Raw genomic sequence first — 13183 nt, 5'->3', positions numbered from 1 at the left:
GGTTTTCATACATTTTTAGAAAACATTCCACGAATTACCTTCCTATAACAAAAGAGACCACACACCCCACATGGTGTCTAATTTCTACTATAATTTTATTACTTAACAGATCTTGTTGTGATTATTTTTATCCAGAATCATTTCAAGAGAGAATGTTAGTACAAATTCCTGTAAAGTAATCAAAACTTTGTAGTTCTTAAAACTGTAACTTACTGAAGCCAACACCCACTAGTATAATGACACTTTAAAGGATTTTTGCAAAAATGTTCAAACAACAAACTTCCCAGAGTAAAAAATTCAGTGAGGTTTGTAGCTTTAAATAAAGTTTGCATATTAATTGCATCTGTAGTCCAACTTCAGCTCTGCAAATAGGACAACTGGCCAGCTGACATAAAATGGAAGGAATGTCCCTCTTCCTGTCAATCTCCCTGCTAGGAGCAACCTGCCCTATTCTGATAGTTACCTTTTAATTATGGGACAAGATGCCCTATAAATTACTACAGTAAAATACTTTTCAATTTATTTACTTAATTATATTTTTGGAATATTTTTATAACATTAACCTGTAATTGTGTTCGATTCAGTATTGGTAATGCATATTTGGCTTATATTCTTCTAGCAATTTCAATATTTCATATCTCACATTAAAATTTTTTCAATCTCTTCAGTTGATTTTTATATAGAGTTAGAGAGAGTGCTCTTCTTTGACTTTTCTGTATGTAGATATCTTGTTTTCCCAGGATCATTTTTCTGTGTAACAGTTTCCTCCAACATTAGACATTCCATCTGGGAGGGTTTCTCATTAACACTCAGAATGTTTTAAAAGCGAGGTGAGGAGTTTCACCCTTCAAGGAATCTCATGAGTACTCAGGAACTTCCAAAGGAAAGACTTTTAAGACTCAGAAAGTAAACAACTCAGAAGCTTCAGGAAGTTTCTGAAAACGACCAGACACACTATGTCCCTCCTTCCCAATACTTCAAACTTAGATAAGTAGTAAGGACTGGTGAGAACACTTTAAGACCAGGTAGCTATCTAGTAGAGGCTCAGATCAACTGAGCTGCCTAAAAAAAGACACTCTCCAAACTATGCAGCTTCATGAACATTGTGCAGTACCCTCCCAGCTTTTGTAAGCTGTCACATATGATAGGACAGACTTTTGGTGAAACAGCTTATTGTTGAGTCCTTCCTGCCCCTATAAGTACCCCTCACCCATACTCTAGTAAGTAACCTAAATGAAACACATTGATTCACCAAACTTATCTTTGGTAGTATCCTTACTTTGGTATGCTGTTGACCACCACTGGAATGAGTAGACATCTGTTCGCATCTCCCCAGAATAAGGTCACACAACACATTTGTTCAAGAGGCAGTCTTTTCACCAATGCATGTTTCTTGGCACTTTTGTTAAGAAGTAGATGACTATTTCTGTGTAGATTTACTTTTGGGTCTTCCATTCTTACAATGACAATGATCTGTGTGCCAGATTCAGCCTGTGTTTATTACTACGGCTCTGTAGAATAATTTGAAATTAAGTGTTGTGATCCCTCCAATAGTGCTTTTTTTTTTTTTTGGCTCAGGATAACTGGGTCTATCCTGGACTTCTTTGTGTCTGTTTTTGTATAATCTCTCAGGTTTCCCCTTTTTTTCTGTGAAGAAATCATTGGAATTTTATTGGAATTACATTGAATCCCTAGAGGCGAAAGTTGAAAAGGCTGGTTGCTAATGGTGTGGGTAGAAGGAAGAATGAGATTTGCTGGATATAATGTTTTTTCTTTGGCTGAACAAAAAGAACATGCTTTAAAGGAAATTACAATTACAATGGTTGGACAACACAGTTCACTTGCCACTACTAAACATTGTGTTTAGTAAACACAAATTTCGTTATCATTTAGTAAAATTTAGTTAACATTATTTAACTAAAAATAGTTAAAAAATTGTAAATCTTGTTGTATTTAACAAGAATTTTAAAGAAGTAATGAATCATTAGACCTCGTGCCATTAGAGTAAAATTTAAATGACCTTTGAAGGGTGTTGCAACAATTTTTATTTTTTCACATTTCTCTAGGACATTTTGGAGGCAAAAAAAACAAAAACAAAAACAAAAAAAAAAAAAAAAAAAAACCTCTCCTTTCCCTGCAGTCTTAGGCGTGCATCTGTTAATGGTGCTGACCGAGTGGCCTTGCTGGGACATCTATCAGAGGCATTCGAATACTTCTCAGGCCAAACAATACTGCATAATGGAGTCAGCCCACTAAATCCCTGCCTTTCTGTGGATGCTAAATGTGCTACTAAAGCACTAAAAGCAGTCATGTATTTTTAAATGCAGAAATTAATGTAATTCAAAATAGTATCTATTGGCAAACCACAGCAGTTCTTAATCATGTTTAATCTACGTCTTCCAGAAAAGTGCCTTGACTGATTTGAGTTACCCATTTTAATGATACTTATCCCATCTCTCCAAATGAGATGGGCAACTGTTTGAAAACACGTACCATCCGCAATACTGCCTAAGGGCTTTTATCATTGTTTTTAGAGCACAGGAGCTCTTCAAGCGCACAGCGCGTGGGGTCTTCCTGGAGGGCAAAGTGAGCTGCTCTGCTGGGGCTCACTCCGGCAGCTGAGTCACTTTCCGTGAGTCTCTGGGGAAAGCTCAGGTTGACACCATGTAGTGGAACAGGTGAGTCTTCCCGTTTTTACCCCATGTTGTGTACCTAATGATCCTTTTCAGGGAATCTCAGGAAACTTAAACTATCCATCTTGAGCTTTAAGAAAATGTACAATAGTTAGCACACCTGGGCCTTGGTGAATGAGCACTATTTTTTTCAGAATTAAGGTATCATGGTACCTTAATTTTTTTGTTATTGTTGTTGTTCAAAATAAGTGGTAATGATAGTTTATCTGAAAACAGACCATTCAATAAGCCTTCTAATTTAACTTTACCAATAACCTATTCTAAGCTGGAAATATCTTTTGAACATAATCACTATCTCTAGGATGGAAGATTATTGAATTAAATTGTTTAATATTAATGATCATGCTGTGGTCTGAAAACCCTCCACCTAATCTGGAAAAATATTTAAATGATAAAAATATGACCTCACCTCAATAGTAGACAAAGGCCTTTGGGTCATGAGGGCAGAATCCTCGTGAATGGTATAGTTCATTTATAAGATCCAAGAGAGGCCACTCCCTTCTCCACTATGCACACACCTAGACGGAGCCATCTAAGAACCCAAAAGCACGTTCTCATCCGCAGCCAGTCTCTTTTATATCTGACTTCTTCCCAACCCTGAGAAACAGTACAGGGATTTGTAAGCGTCTTGGTTGCTTACCTTGTTGCGGCAACAAGATGCTTGACAGAAGCAATTTGAAGAAGAAAGAGCTTCTGTGCGGTCAAGTTTGATATACAGTTGACTGCGGTAGAGAAGTTACGGCAGTCAGAATTTGAAGTGGCTGGTTATATCACATCGGCAGTCAGCAGGCAGAGAGAAATGGAGCCAAGGCTCAGCTGACTTTCTCCTTTCTGTGCAGTTTATGGAACCTCATCCCAAAGAAAGATGCCAGGAACACTCAGGATGCTTTTGCCTACCTCAGTCTCCCACGTACATGCACAATGGTTTGTGTCAATGGGTATTCCAAATTCCATGAAGTCAAAAATCAAGATTAACTATCACAATTTATCCCCATTGCCAAATTGACATCCCAAAACATAACTATGAAGCCATGACTACAACCTCATTTGGTTGCTCAGAGCATTCAGAATGGGTTTAGGGCAACCTTTGAAAACAAAAAAGATATAATGTATGTCTTACTTTCTGAAACAGAGAATAACGAAATCAATCTTTCCCTGAGATATAAAAACAAACATGTACCTGGTAGGCTAGCTGGTATTCTGAATATCAAACCCTTTCCCTTGATGAATGGATTGGGAAACAATTACGTTTAAATCATAAAATAGGGCCAGGGAGATGACAGACAGGGGCATTTGCAGCCAAGCCTAATAACCTGAGTTTGGTCCCTAGGACCCACATTGTGAAAAGAGCATATCAGAAAAATATCAGTTTTCACATTTGCTCCCCACCGTGTGTGTGTGTGTGTGTGTGTGTGTGTGTGTGTGTGTGTGTAGAGAGTGTGTGTGTGTGTGTGTGTGTGTGTGTGTGTGTATTTCTCTATTTCTGCTTATCTAGCTCTATTTCCCTCCCTGTCCCTCTCTCCCTCTGTCTCTGTCTCTGTCTCTCTGTCTCTCTCTCTCTCTCACACACACCCCAAATTAAGTAATTAATTAATAGTACATTTATTGAATTTTAAGTTCCCAAAATAATAGCCTCCAGAGAAAGGCAGTAGCATGGGAACTAATGATAACACCCTACTCCTACTCCAATACCCCAATGTGCTGTACTTCTTAACTTCTTATTCCTGTTGCACATCTTCTTTCCTTTCTTTTCTACTGCTCATTTTAATTTTCTACCATCAGTATAGCTGCCAGAAAGATCTTGCTTCACCTTGTCTTTCCAAATGGTCCATACTCAGCCTTCCATTAAGACACATGCTTCAATCCTAGCATAGGCAAGCAGATCTCCGTGAATTGAAGGCCAGCCTGGCCTCCACAGCGAGTTCCTGGACAGGTAGGGTAACATAGTTAAGTCTTGTTTTGAAAACAAACAAACAAAACTAACTAACAAAACAGTCTATATTGCTTTACAATGAATACAAGCTCATAGACAGTAGTTTCAATGTACGTGTAAGGGGGTCCTAGTGACAGACGCTGCTATAGTCTTACTGGTGAGACACACAAGCTTATTTGTGTGTGTTTGAATCATGTAAGATCCATCTGCTTAGATTCCTGCCCAGGGCGCTTTTCCAATTGTTTCCAGGATCCCAAACATGTGTAGTATTTCTATTTACATTAAAACTGTCCAAAGGCTATTTTCTTCTGCTTCTTCCAATTTGAGAAAAACAATGACATCATGAGGTTTGCAGACAAATGGATGGATCTAGAAAAAATCATCCTGAGTGAGGTATCCCAGACTCAGAAAGACAAACATGGTATGTACTCACTCATAACAGGATACTAGATGTGGAACAAGGATGACTGGACTGCTACTCACATCACCAGGCAGGCTACCTGGAAAACAGGACCCCAAGAAAGACACAGGGATCGCCCAACGACAGAGAAATGGAATGAGATCTACATGAACAGCCTGGACAGGAGTGGGGGTAGTGAAGGGCGAGGGTCGAGGGAAAGAGAGCTTGGGTGAGTGGGAGATCCCAGCTGGATCAAAAACAGAGAGGGAGAACAAGGAATAGGAGACCATGGTAAATGAAGACCACATGAGAATAGGAAGAAACAAAGTGCTAGAGAGGCCCACAGAAATCCACAAAGATACCCCCACAACAGACTGCTGGCAATGGTCGAGAGACAATCCGAACTGACCTACTCTGGTGATGGGATGGCCAAACACCCTAATTGTCGTGCTAGAAACCTCATCCAACTACTGATGGATCTGGAGGCAGAGATCCATGACTAGGCCCCAGGTGGATCTCTGGGAGTCCAATTAGCGAGAATGAGGAGGGTTTATATGAGAGAGAATTGTTGAGACCAAGGTCGGATAAAGCACAGAGACAAATAGCCAAACAAACGGAAACACATGAAATATGAACCAATGGCTGAGGGGTCACCAACTGGATCAGGCCCTCTGAGTGGGTGAGACAGTTGATTGGCCTGATCTGTTTGGGAGGCATCCAGGCAGTGGGACCGGGTCCTGTGCTCATTGCATGAGTTGGCTGTTTGAAACCTGGGGCCTATGCAGGGTCCCTTGGCTCAGCATGGGAGGAGGGGACTGGACCTACCTGGACTGAGTCCACTAGGTTGATCTCAGTCTGTGGGGAAGGCTTTGCCCTGGAGGAGATTGGAATGGGGGGCGGGCTGGGGGGAAGGTGAGGGGGGCGGGAAGGGGGAGAACAAGGGAATCTGTGGCTGATATGTAGAACTGAATTGTATTGCAAAATAAAAATTAAAAAAAAGGAAAAAAAATACCTAGTTTATGATGAAAGGTTTTCAATAAATATTAATTTCAAAAATTTAAAAAAAAAAAAAAAAAAAAAAAAAAAAACTGTCCAAAGGTCAAAAGTGGTTCCTAAATGAAAAACCTATGTGCAGACAAATTCTGTTCCTCACAGACACTTCATCCAAGGTCACATAGTGAAAAGCAAACAAGTAAACCCCCAAAGAGCCTGCCTCTTCCCACAGTATTTTCTTTACTTCTTAAAAAGGGTCTATTTATCATGCCTTCTTTTCTAAGTACTCATTTCTTCCCGAGTCCCAGATTACATTGATTTTTTTTGTCCATTCTGACAAAACTGCTTTAGCTTCACCAAAGCTCCCTGAGCTTCCAATTCAAAGCTTTCCCACCTCTCTCATTGATAGTCACTTCTGTGTCTCACCCCTAGGATCAATCCTTTCTCCTGCTCTTGTCTACTGTCTTGATTACAAAGTCTCTGCTCCTCCAGACACTGCAAATAGACTTTTTTTTTTCCTCCAACCATTCCTCCTCCATTCCAAATTTTATGAGAGGTATTTTAGAAACTGTGACCCACAAAGCCTTTCGTTCCCTGCTAGCGCTATCAGAACGAAGTCATCCGAGTTGTTAAGTTTGACCTCTATATAAATTCTCCAACTGCCTAGGGACATGTCCATCACCATTAAGACTGCCGCTTTTCATTGTCTCTACATTGCCACTTCAAGTGCAAAAGAATTCAAAACAAGCTCCTAGTCACTCTCACTTAACGGGGTGATCTCTACCACCTCTACCCTGAGTGCTCTCATAGCAATGGTGTCACCCCTCCTTTTTTTTCCTGGAGAACCAGGGCCTGCCATCCCCTCAACTTTTCTATCAAAGACTGTCATCACGTGCCAGCAAGTACTCCTCTGTTTTCACCTTTAAAACTGACGGAAGCCAAGATCAAGTGATCTCTTCCCTTACTCTTTAATTGGGATAGCCATGGAGACACTTCATATCAACTGTGATTTACAAAGAAAGTATTTTTTTCTTTGTACTAATCATCATTTTGTTGTAACTATCATGCTACGCTCTCATCATCGTAAGACATGGTACTTCTTACAACAGCATACTGGGTGGTCTCCTAGACTTCAGTCCCCTCCATCTCAATTGTTCCTATGTTTTCTGAATACTTGTCCTTAAATGTTGCCTTGAACTTGTCACTACAGAATAGAGAAATGATTCTGACTATATGCCACTTTCTGTAAAACTTTAACCCTTTGCAGATTTCAAAACTCTTGACAAGGTATGAATAGCAAGTCAGAAGCACTGCCTGTTTATTTTCTCTCCATCAGGTGTTAAATACCATTATCCTCCTAGTTTAACCAAGGCATAGAAATCTTAAGTAACTTAAGCCAAGTGACATATACTGACAAGTCAGGATTTGAAAACCTGACTCCAGTAATAAGGCTTTTAAAAACAGCACAATGTTCTAAAACCCATTACTTCACATGTCTATCCATTCATAATCCCCACTACACCTTCACAGATCCTTCAGTCCAAACACAAATATCACATACACTAGATTAACACAAGTTCTTTTTATATGCCCTATCCAAGGAGGAAAAGACCTTCAAAACAAACAGTATTTCTGATAGCTCCCTCATCTTCGTAAGGCCTGACCCCTTGCTCCAATCATCCACCCTCTGCTTGTCACATTCATACACCCACAGTAGATACAATGGATAGACCGTTCTTACAGTACAAGGAAAAATAACCACCATTTGTTATGTAATGGAAGCTTCCATTCACAAAGACAGCCAATGGTGTTGGGTTTGTTTGGTAACATGGCAAGTCAGTCTACAGAGTCTGCTGTCCACAGCAGCAAAGCTTTACGACTTCTAACTCTAAGTGGAAAACAAAGTTGAATCCCAGGTTAAATAAATAAAGAAATACATTTTAGAGCCAGCATGATCAAATGATTTGCTCTGCATCATGCATTTGAACAACACCTTACCTGGACATTAGTCCTGCCGGCACCTGGCCTGACACATCTGTTTTCATCCTACAAACTGAAAAATAAGAGCCTGATCCAAAATAGTGAAGGCCAGTAGGCATGAACCACGATTCCTCAAGGAGTCATTTCTCAATGACCAGGGAAAATGAATGAAACATATATGTAAACATCCATGAGCTGTATAAATGTTTCATGTCTAACACCTTTTCCTGTCGGGTTAGTAATCTTTACACTCCCTTCACTGTCGATTTCTATAATGACCTGGTTGGCTGACACACAATATTACTCATTAAACACAGTACCAATCCCTCAAATGAATCCTGGAGAGTGTTGCTGGGGCAAAAAATAGCACTTGCTTTGTTTTAAAATCCAAATCATCAGGCAACAAACTGTTTTCTCCCCTCTGGTTTGAGTCATAGTCATTCAAATGGGTTTGTGAGTAAGGCTTAGTCTGCACTTTCATTGTTGTTAAGTTTGGTTGCAGCCCTGTTCTAGGCAGATATGGTTAGGAAGATACAGATGCCAACTAAACCCCAGGCTATTGAGAACTTAAACATCACAGCTTAAACTCAGGACCTTATCTTGAAGAAATACTCAGAATATTCTGCCTCTCTTTTTCCTAAGGCATTTTCAATTCTCAGGTACTCATTTCAAATCTCCTTAAGTTCTTCTTTCTCCTGCTATTTTGACAAAGTACCATTTGCGATGAAAACTAAGGAATGCCCTCTGAGGCAAGGACGAAACTATTTATTTTAAACAGGCACCACTGGTCATGTGGCCAAGCACTCCTTTCTAGTCCAAGAAGTTCTGTGGGGACTGACACAGACTTCTACTCGTCCAAGCTAACTCACTGGTATCCCTGTGATGTCGCTTTACTGGAAGTACATCCTAAATAATTACCTGGCTGGTATGGGGTGCCTCTGAAGGCTTGTCTAGGTCTTAGCTTTCCATTTGGTTGCCTTAATTGGGTTCTGTTTTTCTTTTTTCTGCTTTCTTTAAATTACCAAGTAAGACTGGGAGCCCTCTAGACTCTGTTTAGACTCTATCTTCTAATTAGATGATGGGAAAACTTTAATTAATAAGATGACCCCAGCATAAAAATCAGGTCATATTGTTAAGCACTTATAACTTACAAATTTTAGCAAGCACCGACTTTTGCAAGTCAGCCAACTTTGTTAGTTCTCAACAATTCTTTAATTAGGCTACTCGGAGAAGAGCACACTCTAATGTGTGTCCTGGCTACATTCCAAAGGGGGATAATTGCAATCTGGCCTACCTAAACTTCCACTTGTTTCAAGTGAATACAGTAGGCTTCTCTGTTCCCTGTCTCAGTTTCATTCTGCATTGATGTTTTACAGAAGGCAGCAGATGGAAGACTCCTGGTTTCCAACCTGAGCATTCCAGATTAGCAGTTAACAAGACCCACTGAAACCCCACCACATTTAGAACAGTGGATTGGGAAATGAAGAGAGTACTGTAAGTAAAACCAGGTCCTTTATTCACATACATTCTTATCAGTTGACTAAGTCGTCTCCCATAGAGAACATCCCCTCTAGTCTCTCTCTTCCTTTGTTTCTCTTTCACTATCATTCCCCACCACACACACACACACACACACACATACACACACACACACACACACATCTTTATACCGTTGTATTCAGCTGGACATCCAGAGGGCCCAAGTATACCTTTAGAGGGTTGTACTTAACTGCTGAGAAGACAGGCTCATCTCCTTCTAGGTCTAACCTCCAGGAATTACTTGGTCCTTCCTTCTTTCTTTTCTTTTTTTCCCTCGACGGTTTCTGTTTTACACTGCTCTGGTTTGTCTTCGAGGAAAATGCATCAGATGATACATTAATTCTCTTTAATCACCATGAACCAGAAAAGAACCTCTAGTCTGGTCCTTCTAGAGAAGGGTAATGTTAAAGTGCAAAATTTAATCTTAAACCCATCAAGCTGAAAACGACCTTCAAGAAGTCTTGTAATTTATTCCCCTTCCTCAGGCATCCAGAGTTCACAAAAAGACTGTTACCCAAAGAAATCAAGTTGGATCATGAGAAATTATGTAGCAGATAGGACCATTTAAAAGATCTCTGACAATACCTAGGCTTTCCAGTGAGTCAGGATATCAAATAGTAAAATGCTCTTTGAATATTCCTGGGTTCAGGGATCATGTAATGAACAGTAATTACTTAAGAAGTTTTCAGACATAAGTTGCTAAAGGGCAGTGGTGTGTATATGTTAAGTGTACGTGTGTGAGTGTTTGTGTGTGTGTGTGTGTGTATAATGTGAGCATTGTGATATGCATGTATGTGAAAGTATCTGAGTATGTGAAAGTGAAAGTAAGTGCGTGATCATGAGTGAGTAGGTATGTGTGCTGTGGGATGTCTTTCTGTACGCTGTGAATATATGTTGCTCTGATTGGTTGATAAAGTGTTGATGGTCCAATAGCCAGGCAGGAAGTATAGGTGGGGCAAGCAGATGAGGAGAATTCTGGGAAGAGGAAGGGCTGAGGAGGAGTCGCCAGCCAGACACAGAGGAAGCAAGATGTCAAGGCAGAACTGAGAAAAGGTACCAAGCCACATGGCTAAGCATGGATAAGAATTATGGGTTAATTTAAGTGTAAGAGCTAGTCAGTAATAAGCCTGAGCTAATGGCTGAGAAGTTATAATCAATATAAGCTTCTGAGTGATTATTTTATAAGTGGGCCACAGGACTACAGGGGCCTGGCGGGACCAGAGAACCTTCCTACTATATATGTGTGAACATGTGCCTGTGTGTGTGTGTGTGTGTGTGTGTGTGTGTGTGTGTGTTTATAAGTGCAAGTAAAAGTTTCTAAATTATTTAGAGTTTGTAAAAATGAGTCTTTTTCATTGAAAATCATACTGTTCCTAATTCATGACAAAGTCTTTTATAAGATTAAAAATTCATAATTTGCCCTAAAACCTCATATTCAGGAAATAAATATTTCCCTTAGTGAAAACTATTATATACATGTAATTAATGTGAATTCTTTCTTTAAAATATTTTCAATTAAGAACTCTCATAAAGGAAAAAAAACATTTTATTAATATTTTAGCATTCTATCAGAAACAAAATAAACTAAAATTGTCCATTCTCTATCAGTATTCTTTACTGGCATTAAAATAAAGGTGACATTGACTGGGCCTTAGATAAAGTCCACCTGTCTCAAACTAAACTGAACAAAACAGCCAAGAATGCTAAAGGCTTGGTAGAGCATATAATTGGTCATAAAAAGTAGCTTTCAAATAAACCAAGACTCAACTTTGGCTCATAATCGATATTTCCACAAATCCTTAGTCAGCACCCCTTCCCTAATGGACGTCTCGGCCTACTTTCCAATCTCTCTTTTACCACCACCACCCCCAGTTTCCCCCCACTGCCCATTCACTTTCTCATTCTCTTCATTTGCTGCTGGTTTGGAAACACACTGGAATTATTCAGAGTTTTCTAAATGCCTCCATGGATGTCTAGGCTGTTTCCTTGGCTATTCCATTCCCACAGAATTCTATTCTCATTCCACTTGATGGCTGGGAGGTTGCTGGCAGCATGTTCTGGTAGTAACAGACAGGGTGGCCTTGGATGACTTTGCTGTTTTCCACAGTGCAAAAACCCAGAGTTCCAAAAACAAAGGCTTTTCCTCTTGATGTCCCCTGAAGTTTCCCACTCTAGAAATGGCCATAAGCATTGGTCACTCTTTATTCCCATGCCAACAGACAACAGAGATGGGATATCTGGGCAGGATGCCAGCTTGGGTCCAGTATGTATTTTGAAGTGAATCTGCAACATCTGTGGATTTTGTGGAAACTTTACAGTCTCATGTGTAATTCTATTCTGTTTTAAACCAGAACAAGTAAAATTATAAAGCTTACTGCCTTCTTCAGAGTGATAACAAATAAAATCATACATTCTGTTGAAACAAAACAACACAAAAACAATTATGTTACTATGTCAAGGACTCTGAGCAACCTGATTCAGAGCATGGTGCACACACGACTCTTACAGATCTACCATATTCATGCTCTACACTAGCTAATCCCTTCGGTTGAGCTCTTACAACTCAGAATCTGTTGTGAAGAAAAGTCCCCACAATTTCTAGTTGTTCATTGATTTATCTCAGCTTATCTCATGGGGGTGTGATTTGGTAGTTTCTATATATTTTTGTTGTTTTGAGTATATATCACTTTCACCTACTATACACAGGAGAGGGATACAGTAAAATATTGTAATATACCAGACTATCCAGTCCTTACTACTGATACAGTCAAACTGAAGGAATAAAACTTTATTTTTATTCCTTATCCTTTATCCTTCCCTATTCCATCCATCTACACAGAAGAATGTCCATTCTTCCCAAAGCAATGCCCTCCCCACCTGGGCCTCAGTGCCGACAGACACTACACACCAGGATGAATCACAGGATGTGATGTAAACCATACAGGAAGTACTCCTCTCTGTGATTTGGAATTCTGCCACATCACTCAGCTCCTGCCTCTGCTTGGCTCACTCTGGCCTGCTTTCTTACTTTCAGCTGTCTTCGCTACCATTCCAGTTATCCGATGTTCCTTCCCATTCCGAAATCATACTTACATTTATGCTTGCAGATATCACAAAACACTCATTCACAGGTGATCATTTTCTTCAATCCACAAAGACACTGACTTCGTTTTCTACTTTTCCATTCCAATTCTTACAAAGTTGAATACTGATAGCAAAGAAATGGGTTTGTCTACAAATGCATACCATCTAATTTCACAAAGGCCTCTAAAGAAACCCTGTGCTCTTTCCACTGTCATTTTGGCCTCACATTCTCAGTAGGCTTTCGAGCCTCAGGCATTTCTAATTTCCTACTGCTGGGCACTTTGTCATGAACCCCAATGGCTAAGCTCTAGAGAGACCCACACTGTATCCTACAATGTTGAGATTTCTTCTGAAGAGGTTCGAGTCCATCTATGAACCAGACTCTTACCTTTGAACCCTCTGTTTCTCTCATTCCTCCTGGAATCAGTCTGCTTTATCGGCTGACACTATTTCATCCTCCTCCACCTTACACTATTCCCATCCCCTTCACTTGGTCTGTTCTTTTCTCCAATCTCACTACAGCAATCTGGTCTGCCATGTACCAGTCTTTTACATAATGGA

At 39.9% G+C, this 13183-nt stretch overlaps 1 long non-coding RNA gene across 1 annotated transcript in view; it reads left to right on the top strand.

The window, feature by feature from the left end:
- The window catches only part of LOC131918490 (uncharacterized), a 138532-nt gene that overhangs the window by 32038 nt on the left and 93311 nt on the right, over nucleotides 1-13183 (top strand). Inside the window, exons 4-5 of the long non-coding RNA XR_009380998.1 lie at nucleotides 2535-2678; nucleotides 9376-9493. This is a non-coding gene — a long non-coding RNA (uncharacterized LOC131918490). The remainder of the gene's footprint in view (nucleotides 1-2534; nucleotides 2679-9375; nucleotides 9494-13183) is intronic.

This window comes from Peromyscus eremicus, chromosome 8b (genome assembly GCF_949786415.1).
Source record: "Peromyscus eremicus chromosome 8b, PerEre_H2_v1, whole genome shotgun sequence".
In the NCBI taxonomy this organism is placed as follows: domain Eukaryota; kingdom Metazoa; phylum Chordata; class Mammalia; order Rodentia; family Cricetidae; genus Peromyscus; species Peromyscus eremicus.
The sequence above is the reverse complement of the archived record's forward strand: the minus strand, read 5'-3'. Positions and strand labels throughout refer to the sequence as shown.